Here is an 18,589-nt window from a genome sequence, read left to right as displayed (position 1 = left end):
AGTGGCTTATCAACATTGCCATGCTCCTGCAAAAAAAAAAATACAAAAACATTTTAAAACATGGTGGAATGGGGCTCTCAGGAGCCGCGATATCATTCAGCCAAACCCACTTGTGTTATGAGATCCCTGCAGTACAGCACCACTGAAAATGTCAGCGGACCGCCCACAACGAAATATGACTGTGAACGCCCACCTGTGGTCTCTGTTTTCACAGAGCTTTTCAAAATTGTTTTTTCTTTTCTTTTTTTTTTTTTTTTTGGGATACCCATGCCAAATGTATTTAGTGATATTAGATACAGTAGCTTTTGTTGCCGCAGTATTTCAAAAAATGGAATAAAAACTGCCCCAGGACCTCAATTACCTGCTTTATATCTTCACAAGGCGAGGAGGGTATGGAAAATCGTTGGGCTGAAGTCTCTACCTCCTGGGGTCCAGTTAAGCGTGTCGCTGATTGCGTGTGCCTGTGTGAGAGGATTGCTAAAAAGGGTGTTTTAATGCAGTTTGTTGGTAGCATATTGATCATTGCAGCTGCAGAAAGGCATTTGAAGACAGTCTGGATCTGCCTCCTCTTCGCTGATCAATCACCTCTCCCTACATTTTGCATTTGCATAGTAACAGCAGACAATGACTTAAAAAAAAAAAAAAAATTTTTAATCTAATGTGTGGGGACTGTTGGGTGGCTCATTCGTTTCCATGGTGCATAGATGGATGAGCCTCATGGCCTCGGATCAAACCCGCGATTGGCGGTTGTGTCTCCCAGGTAATGAGAGAGGTCAGTCTCATAGGGTTTGCATTGGGTTGCCATCTAGCGCCCCCTGCTGGTCGATTGTGCGCTTGTAGATTGCAGTCAAAAGTTGCATATGAAAGGTTCTCCTATGACTCTGCTCTGTGCCAGCTTGGCTGTAGTGTGTGGTGTGAAAAGAACACAGCTGGCAGCACCGCACGTTTTCAGAGGACAACCGCGGATGTCTGCTCTCTGTAATTGGCTGCGGGGTTCACGCATGTAAGTGGCTGCGGTTTGATTGGCCGTTTCCAAAATTGGAGTGGGAATTGGATACGCTCGTATCACCAGAGTTGAATAGTCGGCCTGCCAAATTTACATTTAAAACATTTTCATAAAAACAATTTCATTTTTCATACCTACACGATCGGCGGAGGGGAATAATTGAATGAATCTCCATAATCCCGAAAGTGGTGGACAGGATGGGGGAGGGGTGGGGGTGGGGGGGGCAGTGTTCTTTGCCAATGGCTGTGACTTCTAGGAACATTTTTATTTTATTTTTGCTGTTGGATAAATGGCACGGCAGCCAAAGAACCTGCAACAATAGGCAAGCCAAAGGCAGACAGTTCCGACAGAAAAATGCTGTGCTCTCCGGTGAATTGAGCTGACCCAGTTTTCGGAGAACGTGTGCTTCTTCGTGTCCCAGCAACACCCGTGCATACAGATCGATCCAGACTTTTTTTTCCCTTCTCTCCTCCCTCAAGGCTGTCATCATGCAGACACCTCTCTCAGATTAAGAATTCTTTCCGTAAGTGTTATGATTGCTGTTTTTTTTGTGGCGACAGTGAGTGTAAGTGATTATGATTATAGTGAGTGTAGAGGCTTAAACGATAGTCACTGATTGGCTGAAGAGTCTTTTCACTCAAGGCCTCAAACGACTGACGATTGAGAGAAAACCACAAAAACCCGAGCTTGAGTTTGACCTCCCTGCTTTGTCGTCTCATGGCGAAAAACGCCATTGGGCGAGTAATTTTCAAGAAGTCGTTTAAAAAAAAAGAAAAAAAAAAAGAAGAAGTAGCGACTCGGATCATTCTGTGTTACAGCCTTTTATGATTACCCGCTGCATTTTTAGTTAAAAATAACTGTCCCCGGTGTGCACTGTAAGCCGACGCAGGTAGAAAGATCCAAAAACGAAAATGTCCTTCAAAAAAAAAAAAAATGAGAAAAGGGCTTCACTGACGCATTTTATACCATTGATTATCTGAAATGTAACGCGGTTTCACTCCAGCGATCGGGTCGAGGGCGACCGAGTGAAAAGAATCGGCTCCAGTCTTGCGGAACCCCTGAGCGTACCTGGGAGTTAGTGTCTCTAAAGCTGTGCAGTGAAAAAAAAAGAATGCATTAGAAGTCGTTGGGCTTCTCGCATTCGTGTAATCCAGAGAAGAAGAAAAAAAATGTTTGTTTTTTTTTCCGTGTCGGCTGCAAGATTTTCCCCAGATTTACGCAGTCAGCACAGGTACCTGTAGGCAGACCTACCTGTGGACCCCTCACTTTTCGGGGGCCCTAAGCAAAGTTTGACATTTTATTTAGACCCACTTGATTCTTTTTCTGCTATCAACTCAGGGGCCATATGCATTATGAGGTGGGGGAAGGGGGCATATCAAATAAAATATTGCTTTCCTCCTTTTGCCCTATCCAGTATCCAGTGGGATGGGCCTCTGAAACTCCCCCTTTCTGGGGGGGTGTGCAATCCCAGGGGATCTGGCAACCCTGACTGGCCTATCGTGCGCCATTCTGAGAGCAAGACCACAGATCGTCCACCGTGACTCTGTAACCCAGGAGCAAAACACAGTGTTTCAGTGCTAAATCAGCTCTGGCACTGTGAATCCAAATCTGATAAAGTAGGTTTCATGCCATTTTGGCCCTGCATAAACTCTGCTAGGGTAGAAAATAACAATGAGAGTTTTATTGTGTAGCTTTAGAAAAAGCGCAATGCCCAATGCCCTCCTGGGCCTTCTGCTGCTCTACAGCAGTTATACGAGTTCAGCAAGGTCTCCACTTTAAAGTTGGGTAGTGGAAGAAGGTTTGACTTTGTGGTTATTTTCCTCAGGCAATGCAGACCAAAAAATAAAATAAAATAAAATAAAAAAAATACAGAAGCACCACTTCTTTGAAAAAATAAAATCTCATCAAAATGACAATTTGATAATCCATGATGAATTGTAGTCAAGGCTTGAGAATACACGTCAATATTTGATTTTTCATCATTCAGATGGGTTCATGCCAAGGAATGGATTAAAGCCAGTTTTCAAAAACAAAAACAGAAATGTTTCCTCTTTTAAAAAATGAATAAGTAACAGAAAACGGGGTGGGCTGACAAAAACATCAGAGTGTGACATTTGAACAAAACATTTTTTCCGCGCTATTTATAAAATCACACGTATACTTCTTTCTCGGTATGAGTGGCGAAATGACAAGTTATCAATCTGAGATGACGGAGATGTTGCACATCACCAAACCCATCCCGTTCCAACCGTACTGTCATCAGCCGGTGTGTGGTTATTCGGCTTCGACGCGCCTCTCTGCCCCCTATATTTATTACGGGATGTTCACAGCACGCTTTGGTCTCGCTGTGATTGATGCCATACGACCCGTCAAAATTGCCGAACAAGTGTCTGGTTTGTGCTTTTTCTGAAGAGGAAAATAGCTTCATTTTTTTCTTAACAAGCACTTGCAGGCATGAGAAACTGTGTGATTTTCGTGCAAGTTTGAGGTTATTGGTATTTCGCTTTCTTCTTATTCTTTTTTTTTTTTTGGAAACCGCAATTTTAACCGTTCCTTTGTGAAAAAGCAGCACGTCTCCGCGGCTCTCCGGGTTACCGAAGCGCTAATAATATTGAGCTAATACGGCTTCCGTACGCTGTGTGACCCCATTCACGCGCTCGCTCGCTGTCGTCGGTTTAAAAAAAAAAAAAAAAACAAATCGGTCGCGGTAAAACGTTCCTCCTCATTACGGACCGAATGTTCCGTAATGGAAGGAAAGGACGTTTTAACACGGCGCCAGTTGAGGAGACCAGCCAGACACAACATGTTTTCGGGAAGTAGGCCTAAAGTGGGAGCCCCTCTCTCACAGTGTTAGGAGCGCATTTTTTTAGAACGGGGCGCGAGACGGTCGCCTCGCCCTGATTGGACGCAGAGAATAGCCGCGACGGCAGCTCGCTGCGTGGCTCCTGCAGGATCAATCCCACACTGATGAGTCACCACTGCGGGTAGCCGGACCTACTTGAACAACAGTTCCTTTTATCGCCTGTGCGCTCAGACAAAATTCAGCAGTTCCTTCTGGCCTCTGGTGGGCCACGTAGCGGCGGGCTAATGCAGCCCACCGTTGTACACTTTCTGTATGACACGCATTACGCGCTGTGTGGGTTACATGCAGAGGGGGTGTATGGGGGGGGGAGGGGGGGTTACGATGAGTCCAAGGGACCTGACTGACAGGGGCCCCCAAAAATTGTGCAGGGATGGGGTGGCCTAGGGTGGTGTGGCCCAATGTGAGATCTTTCCATGGGGCCCAAAATCCCTGGCAGTGTGCCTGGTTACATGCACTAGTTACAGTTGGAACGCAGTTGCATTGTCTCACATTACACTGACATGCATGCATTTGAATGTTTATTGAAGTAACTCCGGTTAAATGCCATTCTTAAAGGCAGGAAGGCAATGCCTCACCTAGGATTCAAACTCGCCAGCCTTCTGGGTTAAATACACTTAGGCCTGCTGGGCCAGCACTGGCATCCCATGAGGGGCTGAACCAGGCCGACCTCAAAAAGGGAGCTGCCAAGTGGATCTGAACGAGTCTGTCTGCCCATTAATTACGTTTTTTACGTACTCTGTGTGATGTACGATTCGGGCACATAAAGGTTCTGCTGACCATATGTTTCTCTGAGCAAATGTGTGGAGATTCACGGTCTGATGGGGGTCAGATTAATCTCCATTAGGCTCGGCAAATAATGAGAAAAAGGCCCAGGGTTAAATATTCTAAATTAACTTTAAATTGCATTAATTTAATTTCTTCTTTTTTTTCCGGTCAGCCATCTGCATTGGCTTTTTGCTGCCTGGGACGGATGCTTGGCGGAGCAGTTCTCAATGTTACAGCAGGTGTTCCTGGAAGATCGACCCGCAGGTGAACCTGTCGAGTTTGGGCTAGGCCTTTCTGGACCAGACCCTGGTTGAGGTAATTTCATATCTTATTTGCATAAATATCAATGCAAGGAGTTTTGGCGATTTAAAAGACTGCACTCACAGCACACACACATGCATACATGCTGGCACACACACACAAACACACACACACACACACGCACACTCACAAACACACAATGTGTTGTAAATGTTGTGTGATTGTGGCTGAGATTAGCACAAGAATCTTCGTTTCACATCATTTTCATTATCAATTATCATGTCACATATAGAAATGGGCTAACCCTTGGCCCAATCATTTTCCTGCAAATTAGTTTTTTTCTTTTTTTCATTTTTCGTTTTAGCTACGCATTGTAAAAAAAACTGCGATAGAATGCCAATAAGAGTAATTTCACCACGGTAATGCTATATATAATTGTGAATCTTTTCCCTATTGGCCTGTTATAAACCCTATGAAATAGTTTGCTTGTGAAAGCTGAATCCTGAATGTTATGTCATGCTGTACTATAATATGCTATGCTATTTTTACCATGCTATCCTATGTACATCGGTCATTTAAAATATTTTCTGCTTGTTGCTGGCTCACCTTTAGTTTGCCTATTAGGAAGACAAACCAAGACAGGGTAGCACAGAAAACTGATGGATCTCACAACAATAAGGGATTCTACGTTTGCGAATCATCATTTGTCACTTACTCCAATCTGTCACACCTGTGTATACGCCCCGCGCCACGTACAGTATGCAGGAGTGAATACGGAGGACCGGCGTGACGAAGCAAATCTAACCCTTATCTGCACGTGCACACTCGCTCGGGGTAATAACCGTGAGCGGAGCTATTCTCCGTTTTTTAATGATCTAATTATTTATTTATTTTTAGCTCGGCAGCCTTCAGATGATTGATCGCTCTCTCTCTCTCTCGCTAGTTTCTTTTTTTTTACCGTATCATTTTCTGCTCGGCGCGCACCTGATTACCGCGTTAAATGCGATGTCAGGTACGGCAGCTGCCGTTTGTTATTCAGCCGTGGAGAGGCGGCTGGAAAAATGAAGAAAAAAAAGTCTTTAAATGCACCTCACATAGCCTACTGCTTCACTCTGGCATCGGTTTAATCACCGGTTTTATTTCTGACTGTCGTTTCCTTACAGACTCCCATTACGCGTAATTCCGGCCAACGCTGGACGTGAATTTCAACTGAAGGCTCGAGTTGTATTCCTGCGTTAATAACGGCTTTTTATGCATTATGCATGACCGGCGAAAGCAATATCCCGCCATTAATAAATTGCTCGCCAGTCATTAAACGTTGAAATGTGACATGTTTTTGTTTCCGTGTCCCGGATTGAGGAGCGAATGATTTGAGATTCAGCGCTCGCCGAACGGGTTCAGTAGTGCGGCCGGTGTCGTGCCGTAGAGTGGAGTCACTCAATCAAAGTTATACGTGTGGGTCGCTATCAGTGTCTAAGGAGCGTGAAATGCCTTCGCATGACTCAGGATTTATGTGGGCGGGGCTTAGAGCTGCTCTGAACGTGCAGTCTGCTTCTGTGCGGAGTTTACCTATTCTCCAGGGGCCATAACTACCTTTGGGGACAACCGAGGTCATGTCCTTTGTATTCTTTTCCCATGTCCATTTCCAATGTCAATTTTTAATTTTATTTTTTTAGTGAGAACAACGGTTGCAATTGATTTAGTACTAACCCCCCCCAGTCCAATCCCCACCCCAACCCACCCTAGCCTTGTCTCTTGACCACTGTTCATCTTAGGTCCTGGTTATGCCCCTGCTATTCCCCTTGTTGTTCTTGTTATGTATGGCAACATTCCCGACTGTCCCGATGTCTACGTCCTGAACAGATTTTCTGCATTGAATTGCCTCTTCAGTTATTAAAAATCATTTAAAGAGGAATTCAGGAATTCAGCTCAAATGTGTCTGTCTTACCCTCTAATTGATGTGACCTGTGTTTCAGATGGAAAAACCAAAGTTTTTCATCTCTATCTGCAAAATACCATTTGCAGTGATGTGTCATTGGCTCACATTAGTTCAGTGAATTGACTTTTGAATCGAGGAATACTGTGTGATAATGGTGGCCTATTTCTATTTCTTTTCTCTATTGCTGAAGTCGCAGTTACAATATATCAGACTTAACTGAAGGTGTGGAGCCTTGTTTCAGTTTAATCTGAACTCAGTTTTAAAGGAGAGGAGCTGCACGTGGACTAATGACTTTCGGCTGGAGCTTCTCTTCTGGTTTAGCCGTCACATAGCCTGGATCTCCTTCAGAAAATAAAAAGGCTGTGGCAGCGTCTGTGCTGCCCCCCCCCCCCCCCAGTTCAGTCGTCATTATAGATCTTTGTCAGGCTGGGACCCTTGTGTCCGGGAGCTGTGAAGTTCAAACGAATCGATCAAAAGAACAGCGTGACTCCAAATGAGGTAGGCCGTGATGTTACTCCTGTTGCTCCAGGCTGTGTTATTCTTTCAGTAGCCAGCAGATGGCAGTAGTAAAATCATTGTGTCATAGAGAAGACACCTTTGCCCTCTTGCACGGTGTTTCTCAACCCTGGTCCTGGAGACCCACTGTGTATATGCTGCTGGTTTTTGTTCCAGCCATAGTAACAAGCTCTCTGTTGTTTGTATTTAGACTTTTTTTAAAACATCTGTTGAAGAACAAATTACCTTCTTAAAGCAACATCATGCCAGAAATAGCTATGTATGCCCTTAAAAATAAATATAGCATTTTCACATCACAGGAATTTCAATCAGTCAGACCAACTCATTTTTCAATGTGTCTACTTGGATGTTGCAGGAAGGCGTACAACCATGCGTGTTACGAGTGCTTTTGCTATCAGATGAGATTTTCCAATACCTTAAACATAAATCTTCATCCGCACCAAGAGTAGACAGAACAGGCATGTCTAATCGATGCCTGCCTGACGGGTTATTATCATCTCTTGGTGCTCCGCGATCCGAACAGTAAGAAACGATCTGTGATGTGAACAAAAAAAAGGTAGACTGTGCTTCGCCATGCTGTTCTGACAAAGGTCAGTGGAGTGGAACCGCTGGGCAGTATCCGCTGTGCTACGCCTCTGCGTCAGACCGAAACCGGCTGAATGGCTCATTCGCCGCGTGTCGGCGGTACGTCCGTTTCGCTAGCCCTCACACGCTGAGATTCAAAAAAGGTTCCACGGTCAAACAAATAATGCCTCGCGCGCAATCTCTCCCTCCCAGCCAGCCCGTTGTTCGGTTCCGCTCCGCAGTCGCGTAGGGCTAATGAAACGGAACGCGGCCGTATTTTCGGTCAATAGCAAGCACCGTGGCACTGACAAAGGGGGAAAAAAACCGAAACTCGCAGCCAAAAACAAGCGCGTGATGGATGTGTTTGGAGGAAGTCCGTCGAACGTATTAGCTACTAGAGGGCGGCTGCACAAGTCTTGGAGAACAACAACTATTTATAGACTCAAAATAGCACCTGGTTCAGACAGGAAGTGTATTTGGATGCAGATCTACTCAATGGAGCATCCAGTCCATTGCATTCCAACACAGTGGAATTATTCAAAATAATTTTAAGGTAATTATAAGAGCTATAGATTCGATTCATATTATTATTATAAATAATAACAATTGGCTTTTAAAATGGAGGTCCTTTCACTATAATTTAGTGGGATTGGCAGTAATCAGACATTCTCTAGAATATGGTTGAGAACAACGCCCCCATACTCTGTACATTACTGTAATTACAGCTTTTCAGATGGTGTGAATTATTTCATAAAGTGGTTTCCTTTATATACAAATTCTCCTGTTGTACAAAGTTTTTTTTTTTGTAATTGTTAAAGGAATAAAGTGCTGCACAGTAAAATGTCCAGTGTTAATTCAACCCTTCAACGGCAGTGGTACTGCTGGTTTCCCTTCTTTCCTTCTAATCGGGACTGAGCTGAACCTGACGAATCAGGTGAGTCAGATCTCTGGCCAATCGGTGGCATTAATCGAACCATTACCTCTCAGGTAGAGGAGAACACCCTTGACCAAGGCCCTGGCCTCAGAACTGGACCTGGTCCCTAAGTGCTGAAGCAGATCCATTCAGTGCCAAACCAAAAAAAAAAAAGTACTTATATATTAATTAAAATACTTAATCTAAATAAATGAGTTGTCCTGAGTGAACTGGACTTGGTCCCAGAGTGCTGCACTGTGGCTGCCCACTGCTCCTAAGTAGCTAGGAGAGGGTCAGATGTAGAGGACAATTTACCCCCATGGGGCTCAATGAAGTATACTATAACCATAATCCAGCCAAAAGGGCATAGTGACAGGTGAACCCTGAAATGTGTGGTCTCATTGTCCAACGCACTACCCATTATAGTCCACTGCAGTGCTGGAGCGCCATACAGATGTGGAGTGCAGACTGCAGGTGAGCGTGCGGAGCGGAGGATGACTCTGCTGTTTCTCAGTCCGGCGGCGAGAAGTTTCGCTTGACCTTTCCTTTCCCCCGGGGGGATTGCTCAGCGTTTTGAAGTAGCTGCAAAACCCCCCCCCCCCCGCAGAACAGCATCAGCAGTTGCGGTCGACGGACTGCGGACTGCTTTCCCGGACTGCAAAGGCCTGGCAACCCCCCCTCGGCTCAATTTTAGTGCTCCTGATGATCGGACACGACGCCGAACCGTACGGCCCGGTCGAAGGTCGCCGAGTTGAGCTGTTGTGAAATGCCACCGACGGCGTACCGTTGTGTCCGACGAAACCACCTGATCTGTTCTGCCCAATCGCGTCTGCCCGAGCTACTTAAGTCAGCTGGAGCCTGTCCCAACCGAGGGGGCGTAAACGTTTATTTATAATCCCCAACCTCAAACCTTAAAAAAAACTCCTCTGCGGTGCTGTTTTTTCAAAAACAAAACCAAAAAAAAAAAAAGTACCCAAATGGACCGATGCTTTTCATTTTTTATTTTTTATTTTCTTCTGCGTGTGTGGAAAGGAGCCGGCCTGAAAGTGGGCTGATAAACTAGCGTGGCTACGCCTGCGGTTTGGCGCGACGCTGGCGCTAAATTCGCGTGATTGATGGGCCCCTATTAAAGCATCAGCATCTGTGGGGGGGAGGGAGGGAAGGGGGGGTGGGGGGGGCGGCTTCAGTTCCCCCCCACCCCTAGGGGAGTGAGTCGGGGGGGGGGGAGTGGGGGGGAAGGAAGTCGAGGCAGTCGTTGGCGAGGTTGTCCTCGATTTACCCGTCGTGTCCGCTGTCAGGCTGGTGTGTTAATGCCTCTTTATTGGAGTTATTCTGGGGGGAAAAGTGCTGTCTCCTGGAAAAAAAACAGGCTGATGAAACAGAGCCGGAGGCCAGGCCCCCACGGTCCGGGGACCGGCAGGAATTCTGCAGCATCTTTATCACCTGCTTCTGAGAGGGACTGGGGGTTTGGTGGAGGAGGATTTTTTTTTTTTAACAATGCAGAGGAGGAGGTTCGAGCGCATCCGCTACTTAGCTCCAGGACCCGCCGGCCGCAGTGTCTGCAGGTATGTTCTCCAACCGCACACTGCACCACCTGATTTCACTGATGAGCTTTACTTCCTGGAGCAAGATGGTAAAATAAACAGTGAAGTCAGGTGGTGTAGTGTACGGTTGGAGCATATACCTCACACACACTCACATGCATTCACGCACACTCATACACATGCGCACGCACGCGCGTGCATGAACGCACATGCACGCACACACACACCCTCACACACACTCAGGCGCACTCACACACACGTACACACAGAGCTACATTCCGCAATGCCATTCACATTTCTTCAGCTCGACCGTTATGGTTGCTTTTCTAAATTCAAACTGACTTATCTATGTCTTATCTATCTCTCTAAGCAAATGTATCTCTTTAGACAAATAAGTCTCTCCATCGCTCCCCTCACTCTCACCCTGTCTCTCTCTCTCTATCTTACTCACACACACACACACTTTGAGGATGTGAAAATTATAATCAGAACACTTCCATCTTAGCCCCTAATTTCCCTGTAATTTACAGTGACCCCTGTCCTTGTGTCCTTGCATGCAAGGATCTGCAAATTATGCCAAATTGCATAATTATGTTTTTCTGTTTTGTTCACTCTGACACGCGCGCACACACGCACACACACCAACCGCACAATGCACAATAAGCAAACAGTAGCAGCATCGAGACGTTCAGTAAGGCTTTCAAAAGCTTACTGCAGTCAAAATGTCGACAAAACTCACGCGAAACTTGGTATTTGTGATGGCGGACAGAAAGTGAATCTGCTGTCAGGCCTCGTGTAAGATTAATTATGTCAGCGTCGGTGGAGAGATGACTACAGAGCATAAAGCTTAATCAAGCCTGCATCCATATCAGACCGTATTCTTCCGACTCGGATCAATGGGGACGCGGTCATTTGCAAGATGGAGGGCAACATGAATTATTGACACGGAAAATGCATTTTCAGTGGACCAGGGGATGATTCAGTAGATCCTGGGGGCCCTTTTTTTGCAGGAGAACTGATGAAGGGTACTTTGATTACTCTGTTAGGCCCATTTTCCATGCATAAGCCTGAACAGTATCAATTTATTTAGTTTATACAGCACAGGATGTCCAATGCTTCTCTTCGGAACTCTTCAGAAACTGCCTGTGCTTTTCTCAAGGGAGTAAAACCTGTGCAGTCAATTACACTTACGGAAAAAAATACAGTTACGGAAAAAATAACTGGTGAAATGTTATACTCTTAAACAAATTGAGCTACAAATCCTTGTAAAACGGATGGTCTTATTAATTAATGTGACCACAAGAAAAACATAATTTCGTAAATGCGATCTGTGTAGTATTGGATTACTGAGCAATGAGTATTCAGTGACTAAGGCACGTGGAACATCTTTGCTCTTTCAAGTGTCAGTTTGAAGCCACGTCAGTTACAGACGTGGCAGATGGGGAGAGGTGGACCATGCACTTGTCGATCGTTAGACGTCACGCATTGAGAAAAAATACTTCCCCAAAAGTGTTTCCTTGCTCAAGAACTCTTCAGGAGTCTCCTAGCTCCTAGCTCCTTGAGGCACCATTTAACGGGGTTGGAATCTCCTCAAAGATGGATTTCCGGGTCATTCAAGGACCTCTGACACGAAGGACGAATAAAATGAGCGATTGGAAGGCACCCGTGCCGACAACGTGCAATTCCGGACGTCAGTTTGACATCTTTTTTTTGACCCCGTTTGGCCTTCCGTACTAGGAAAGGAGGCGAGGAAAGGGGGCAAGGAGTTTTAAAAAATAATAAGCAGCTGGAACGCACCCCGGGGGCTTTCAAAGAGAGATGCCTCTGGCCTTGAAGTCAACAACCGTCGGTTGTCCAAGGTGATGTAAATAACGCTGCATTGATCCTGTCAAGTCTGTGTATCGATCGTAAAGATGAACAATAAGTGCAATTTGTCCCGTGTAGGCTACTGTAGGATGTCTAAATAAAAACAAAGGTCTGAGTAACTGCATCAGGATGTTTTTGTTAATTGATTTTCTTTCTGGTACTGTTGTTAGATGCTGAGGTTATAGAATAGCGTTATGGGTAATGAAACACTGTGAGCTGTAGCCTACATTTCTCTTGCTTTTTTTTAAAAGTTTTTTTTTGGGGGGGGGGGTTAAAGGTTGTGGCACTGCAGATAAGTATTTGTTGCATCAGCCTCTGATTCCTATTGGTTAAGACCACCAACGCTCAGGCCATTTCTGATTCAGATACATGATTAGCACTAGTGTCCTAATTAGTAAATGCTTGCCTTTCATGTATTCTGTCCTAATCACTCCAATGAAAACAACTTGAAAGAGGTTCATTCAGTTCATTGTTGCTGCTCCTGTTGCAAAAATAGAACAGACTTAATGGAATTAATGGAAATTGTTGCTTGAACTATTTCGTCAGTATTTCAAATCCGTTTTTCTAAATCCTCTTGTTCTTTAAAAAAAAAACAGTTTTAAATGAATAATCCCCAGTGCAAACAAAGAAATAAACCAACATTTCAGCCACTGCATAAAGGAACAGAATGTCTAGAAGAAATTCACTATAAATAGAAAGATTTAAAGGGGATGGGGGGACATTACTTTATAAATTACTTGTGTCTAACGTGATAAACAGACTAATTTATAATTTTAAGAAGTCAATTCTTCCGTTTTGTGCTTAATATGTCAACAGAATGCGCGTGCAGCGGCGCGATAACTTCCGCTGTGTTTCTATGGGGACGTTAGCTCGTTATCTGGCAAGTGGAACGGCTCGTCTGAGAGCGAGAAGGGATGAACGCGCTCACCGGGGCGCCTGTGACTCCGGAGCGGGAAATGCAAAACAAAAGCCCTGCCGTCGCCGCATAGAGAGACGCTGCCACATTAGCCGCGTCTCGCTATACTCGCGCATTTTGCGGTTTGCCAGGGCGCAGACCGGAACTGTGGAACTGAAGTCGGTTTCGATTGAATTAGCTCATGCATTTTAACAACGCACGCTTTTGATCCTCCCTGTCATCCGTTCTGATATTGCCTCAGGGGTCTAAAACAGCGTAGAATCTAAAATATGGAAACATGACAACATACCATTGTTAAAAATAGCATCTCAAAAATATTATGGTATGGTGCTGTAATTGACATTTTCGACACTTAAAACACTATTAAAACTTAATACAAATTTAAAAAAGAAATACAGTAGATATACACCTTTTTCGTACATCAAAACTTCATGTCCAATTATTGTGACTGAGTTGCGTCATGTATGTGTCAAAACACACGATCATTTTAATAACTGCTATCAGTTTTGGTGTTGTTTTGTTTTGTTTTTTGTTCTCCATAATGTTATCCATATCAACGCTAATCCGTCAGACAGAAGCCAAGCCCCTTCTCCTTTCAAATGCAGCCTAAAAATGAAACACCCTACAGTCGTGTGCACGCTATGAAATCCATTCCCACATAGCAATAAAAAAAACACTTTCCTGAAATACAAGGTACTAATACAACAACTCAGCGCCAGCATCAGAGTGAGAAATATGAAAATTGTGCTGTAAAATATCATTTTCACATTTGACTGACACATCCTATTACTTGGTTTACCCATTTTCAGGGACCTGGAATGCAGAAATTCCGCTTTTACTTTGATAAAACTGCCATAAGAATTTTGTCCTTGCTGTACTGATCACATATTGCTGATGGCATGATGACTCCAGTCTGTCTCAGAAAAGATATTTATACCGTCTTATATTGTGCATTTGACCTTATTAAACTTGCAATAAGAAACTGCTCGAATGTATTGCATTTCTTTTCTCATTTTAGAGATATTTAATGAAAAGAAATCATTACTGAAGAGCGGGCGGATGATGCTGATGTACTGCTAGGAAATCCGTTTTTATGACAGCGAGTAAACGGGCGCCTCTGCCTAGATCACTATACGCGCTGAAATCAATGCCTCGGGTTTATCCACACTGTCCTGCTGTGCGCGTGTCGTTAAATCACTGTTGTAAATATTAACGGCCCATTACGACGCGTTTCAATCGGTACAATTTGATTTCCGCATTAAAATGTCTACAGTGAACAATGGACTAGGTTGCGAGGGGAGCTAATAGCCGCGTGTTTGAAGACGAAAAGGCTCTTCCGGGAACCGTCAGAGGCCTTACAGAAAGCGTGCTAACGAACACAAGCGAGCGGGTTTTTAGGTCTCATTATTTCGTATAATTCCGCGCTCCTCGTTTGCTCGAATGGATGGTTGGCAGGAACACAGCGTTTGCCTTTTTTCAGGTTCCGCTCTGACTGAACTCAATTAGGCCTGGATGTGAATGTTAATTGAACAGCGATCTGAGTTTGATACCTGCAGCTTTCCTGTCAGATTTATTTCGTGGAAGGACTGTGATACATTTAAAACTGTTGTTGTGCAGGCCAGCCGTGTGTCTTGCTCCTGCCCGGGACAAGATGATCTCAAAAGCCCCACCCCGTGCGCAAAAGATGAAATACAGCAACAAACTGAGACCTGCTATCATTCCCAACGTTAAGGCTTTGAAGTTGTCCATGGATTTAGATTTCACAAGATTATTCCAGCAGATTATTTAAAGGTTAGAGGGCCCTTTTGCCCCCCCCCCCCTTTGACCCAGGGCCCAGGACAACTGACCTGGTGTTCCCTTCCCCCCTTGTCGGCGGCCCTGTTGTTGTGCTCACGCTACGAAGAATTTAAACAAATTTCTTCAAATTAAGAAACTGGACTGCTCGATAAGCACAGCGATGACACGCACAAGCTCTACACGTGAAACACTTCCTGAGGATTCTCTGGGGGAGGGGGTCAAAACCAAGGTCCCCCCTCCCACACACACCCACAAACCTTTGTAGCGCGTCACGTTTGCGGAAAGCCTTTATAACCGGAAGACGCGAGTTAGATCCAGGCCCGCGTCCGCGCCGCGTTAACACACGCTGGCGAAGTGCGCGGCCTTCTCGCCCACGCCGACTCCTTTGTGCGGATTCCGGCCGTTCAGACGCTCGGCTGCACGCCTTCGTCCCGCTCGCCTCCGAGCGCGTTGTCCGTCGTGCCGTGGGTTTTCTCTTTCTTTTTCTTTTCCTTTTCCTTTTCACGAAGAGCCGCGTTGAGAACAGCGAGAGCTCAAACGGAGAGAGAGAGAGAGAGAGCGCGGAAACGCGCCGAACGAAACAGCCTTCCGTTCCGAGAGGCGCCATTTCCGTTAAACGTGATGGGGGGGAAAAAGCGTAGTTCATTTCACAGAAGATGCTAAATATCAGTAAAAAAAAGTGTAGCCAGCTGATGTTTTTTCCACTTTGAAATAGGACCCCTGGAAATTATACGGCACTCAGTGGCTGCAATATCTGCCTCTGTTTGCGAGCGTAATGGCTCTACAGGTGAAAGGGAGAATTGGATGCATCACAAATCCAATATATGTGCACATATATGTCATCGTGAACATATATATCTATATATATATATAATATATCATTCTCAGAGTAAATAATTACGCAGCATCTTTTTATCACCGCAGTGTTCCTTTGTTTCCTAATTAGGAATGGAAAAATGCGGCGACTGTGAGCCTGGGTCTCTACCGTGGCCATCTTTGTCGATTCAGGAGAGCGCAGGGGTGTTAGCATCAGCTGCACGCGCAGCCAGCCCGTGGCGTAGCCAGGAATTCATTTGAGGGGATGGGGGGGGTTCAAAAGCTTTCCTGAATCAGCAAAATGATCTGAATCTGTATTCGGAAAAGGAGGAGGGGGAGAGTCGACAGGGGTGGGGGGCGGGGGGAGTGTCCACTGGAGGGCTTGCGACGACTTCTGAATACCATTGGTCAACCTTAGAAACAAACGTGAGTTGCACTGGAATTTCAGGGGGGTTCAAACCCCAACCCAGACCCCCCAACCCCCAACCTACAGCTTAGTTGCTTAGCAACCAGGTCAGCAGACTACAGGTATCTGATTAACCAGGTGTGCTGACTGTAGGTCTTTGATTAACCAGGTGAGCTGACCGCTCATCCAGGTTGTACCAAGTGTTCTCTGAGGTGGTGAACACCCCGCCCACCTGAAACTCCCGTGTCCTGGGTGACCTTCCCGCCAAATATCCGCTGTTTCCCAGGACAACAGGGCCCCCAGCCGCTATCCAGTAAACGACTGGCTTTTATGCCGCGATTTTATAGCGCTCTGACTTGTACATGCATAAAATGTTATTCATTTTCATAAAATTGGATCCCAGGATGATACATCACAGATTTAGCACCCGCCGTTCTTCTCCCCACTGTTCTGCTTTGCAGAAACACTAGGTCATTAGATACGGCCTAATTTCAGTCCCCGGTAATGGAGAACTTTAAAGTTTTATCGCGCACTTGTAATTCAGCGTAATGCGATGGGATGTTAGGGGTTTGATGGACTGTTCACCGCACAGGCCCGTGCTGCGTTCTGTGTGACTCTGCACACGGGGGCTCAGATTTCCCCTCCGCACTCTCAGAAGACTTCTGAAGAGAATAATCTCCCCTCATGATTTATTCAGAGATGAGTAATCCCTTCAAACCCAAATATTCTGAGTGCACATTAAACCCCACGCTGTTTTTAATTACACAAAGGACATGTCAGGTCATTATTAATATTACACACGGACCGTCGTCCAACAGAATTCCTATTGATATAAATATTGTATAATATATAATACATAGTTTATGAAGGTTGATCTGTGGGAAGAAGTAGGGTAGGGGTGGTGACAGTAATTCAGATGTAAATGTAAGGGCTTTTTAATTTACCGTGACGGAATTTACAGGGTTTCCTAAACTTTCCTGCTTTGTGGCGGTCTGAATTACAGAGATCACTGTGTAAGACAACAGGAGAATGGAGAAGTCCAGTAAAATCACAAACGGCGTCTAGTCTGATCTCTCGGCAACATTCATGCGGTGTGCTGTGATCTACGGGTTGTCATTTTTGGCGCATTGTAGCATCATATTTTGTCGATTGGCTGTGATAAGGTTGGTACACTCGTACACCAGTTATGGTCTTGCCCATTCATTTAAAAATTCTGGCCAGAAGCAATAGAATTTCTGTCTTCGGTGCTTAATGCTCAAATGCCGCTGTGTCCTGTAACCTGTATAATATTCAGCAGAGTTCTGTGCGACATATAATTTCATTAGCTTCCTCTCTCTGTAAAATGGTTAGTACTTATGAATTGCAAAATTGGTTTTGAAGGGAGGAAGTGACTTAAACACTCATCATTTACCACAAAAAGCTTTATTCTGAACTCTCTAAATCCACAGCAGAAGAACACTTCACATGACAGTTACCTTGAAAACAGCAGTGAAACGCACACAGATGGAGAAGCGCACTCACAGGTGCTGCAGAGTCTGACACGCACGCATGCTTAGGGTGTTAAGTTCCAAAATTAATTTCAAGAAAAGTCACGCCCGTTCAGCGTTATGGGGAAAGAACACAGGCTCTCAGCTGTTCTCATGCACAGGAAATCAGATCGCTGTTTTGGGGTGTCCATTACCCCCCTGTGTAACAGAACATGCAAGGAAATCATGTTAAGCGACAGCTCCCCTCACGCACTCTTACATCAACGCCCCTTTCCAGTTCTGCACTGTCGGATAACAGCATGCTGTGCAATAATACATCTCGCTCACAAAAGCCCGTCCTGTCGTGAATACAAAGTCAAGACTGTGGGGTCTGTTCAGCTGGATGTGTATTTTAGGGGGGGAAAAATCACGAGAAGCCTTTGTTTCAAAGTTCAGCGTGTCGTGTTTACAAACGGGAAGGACGAACGCGAGCAGCCTGTGTTTGGTTTGCAGCTGTGCGTAGTTTGAATAATTTCGCCCCCTTTTTATCTTAGAACAAACGATTTGGAAGGGAGATCGGATAATTACTCATTCATGGAAACAAACGGACGGAAAGTTTTTCATCCGTCAGGATATGATTATTTCATAGCCGCGGGTCAGCCAAATTGCGCGATGTATTTATGCAAATTAACCCACTGTGACACACTGTCACATCGTTTTGCTTTTGGCTCACAACTGTCATTACCATTCAAATCAGCCTCGTATTAATTTGGCACTGATCTGAATATAGATTTATTAACAACAACAACAACAGCAACAAAGACACAAAGAGATCACATTTGTGACAGCTGTTTATCCAGACATTTTTGCCAAAAAAAAAAACATGCTGGTTTGATTTCCCTACCCGGACTATATTTAGAAGTGCAGTCATCTCATTTTTGAGAAAGCAAG

At 45.0% G+C, this 18,589-nt stretch overlaps 1 long non-coding RNA gene across 4 annotated transcripts in view; it reads left to right on the top strand.

Moving 5' to 3' along the window:
• The window catches only part of LOC135257606 (uncharacterized), a 78,149-nt gene that overhangs the window by 15,009 nt on the left and 44,551 nt on the right, over positions 1-18,589 (top strand). For 3 of the 4 annotated variants that reach the window (XR_010330685.1, XR_010330684.1, XR_010330686.1), the window contains exon 4: positions 4,807-4,949. This is a non-coding gene — a long non-coding RNA (uncharacterized LOC135257606). Of the gene's footprint in view, positions 1-4,806; positions 4,950-6,058; positions 6,212-18,589 lie in introns of those variants that run through there. The other variant, XR_010330687.1, reaches the window with a different exon arrangement.

Source organism: Anguilla rostrata, chromosome 6 (genome assembly GCF_018555375.3).
Source record: "Anguilla rostrata isolate EN2019 chromosome 6, ASM1855537v3, whole genome shotgun sequence".
In the NCBI taxonomy this organism is placed as follows: domain Eukaryota; kingdom Metazoa; phylum Chordata; class Actinopteri; order Anguilliformes; family Anguillidae; genus Anguilla; species Anguilla rostrata.
Note: the sequence above shows the minus strand (reverse complement) of the source record. Positions and strands in the feature narration are given on the sequence as shown.